The following is a 1,694-nucleotide window of genomic DNA, read 5'->3' as shown; positions in this document are numbered from 1 at the left end:
GTCGAGAGGCGGGAGTGGGGTGTGGGAGTGGGGGGGTCGGTGGGTCAGTGGGTGGAAAGGTCGAGAGGCGGGAGTGGGGTGTCGGTGGGAGGGGAGCAGACCCGGCTGGGGAGCCCGGGTGCGAAAGCTGCCGCCGTGGAAAGCAAAGCCTGTCCAGGCGGAGTCCCGAGTAAAACCTTGGTTTGCTATTCGCTCTGTCCCCTCAAATGTCTGCCCGAGGACAAATGCACTCCACAGGGTCTGGAGAGCTGTGAAACACGCAGGTGGAGTTTAGGGGCGGGCAGCTTCTTAATATGTTACCAGCGTAATTAAAAAGAAAACGAAAATAAATTCCAAGGAAATAGGAAGTTGGAGGAACGCACCTTCCTCATTTAAAACAGCCTGAATACTGCGGCCTGCAGCAGCTTGAACGCTGTCCCTGTGCATCAGCGCTGTCTGGAGTACAGTATGGTTTGGCAGGTTGAGGCACACCTGAAGGACCCTCCTGTCCTTTCCTCATCCCAGATGTGAGCTCCCACTGGAAGTTCATGTATCTGCACAGTAAGCAGGATCGATGTTCTGAAAGCCAACAAGAAAATGAGAAGATTTGTTCTCCAGGCTGGCGCTAGGAGACCCTGCCAGCAGAAGGGGGAATTGCCTCCACATGTCACCACTTAGATCAGGCAGGATAGATAGCTTTGGGGTGGACTGTGAGACCTCAAATCTGCATCATCATTTGTCAAAAAAATTTTCATTACATGTGTACCTTCTGGGTAGAGGAATACTGTATAACTTCATGCTAGCTTGGCAGTCATGGGTTTTTGGGTTTTTTTTTGGTAGTTGGGCTCGATGATCTCAACAGGCCCTTCCAACCATAAAGAGTCTGTGAAAAAAGGGGGCCTTTCTAGTGTGTCTGTTATTTAAGGGCTGAACTTCTGGTGGAGCACCATCCTAAAAAGGCCTTTCCTCTGTAAACCTAGTAGAGGTTGGTAACAGAAGTTTACGGGAAGGGAATGAGAAATCTGGGGGAAGAGGATAAGATTTCCTACTTGTTTGTTCCATGGAGAGTAATGGTTTTCAGTTACAGCCGATGACTGTATCTAGTTGGTCTTGTATGCAAATTAGAACAGTAAGTCACAGGTAGTGACTCTTGCCAAATCATCTACAAAGCATTGCAGTATTGCCACTGCAGCACAAGAAGTATTAACACCAGAGCTGGACACCGAGTATTCATAAGAGAGCGGTTTGGGTAAGCTTTGGGGGCTGATGTTTTCTTTTTTCATTCCCCCTGCCTTAATTACTTACACAGCTATAGATGCAGAGAAGCGTGTTGGATAAAAATGAGCACAGCACCGGAGTTGATCTATATTGCTGCAGTTAGAGAAGGTACCCTCTAAAAACGACTTCCTGCAAAGAAACAAAGCAAAAAAAAAAAAAGTAAACCAAACAAAAAAAAAGTAAACAAGAAGTATTAAAGTAATTACCAAAAGTAGTTATTTCAGGTAGACAGCTGAAATTCAGAAGTCTGTTATTCTCTAGCTTTTGCACAAGCGGAAAGTCATAGACTGACGTGATTAGAGAGGTTGTGATCCTTTGCTGACCATGCTGGCAAAGACTCATCATTTGTTTATTGCAGCTTTGTGAAATTTCAGGGACTGTGTTTCAGTTACGGTTCTTTTCATGGGTAGTTTTAGTCAACTGATCCTGAAGGCAAA

Source organism: Calidris pugnax, unplaced genomic scaffold (genome assembly GCF_001431845.1).
Source record: "Calidris pugnax isolate Ruff unplaced genomic scaffold, ASM143184v1 scaffold109, whole genome shotgun sequence".
In the NCBI taxonomy this organism is placed as follows: domain Eukaryota; kingdom Metazoa; phylum Chordata; class Aves; order Charadriiformes; family Scolopacidae; genus Calidris; species Calidris pugnax.
The sequence above is the reverse complement of the archived record's forward strand: the minus strand, read 5'-3'. Positions refer to the sequence as shown.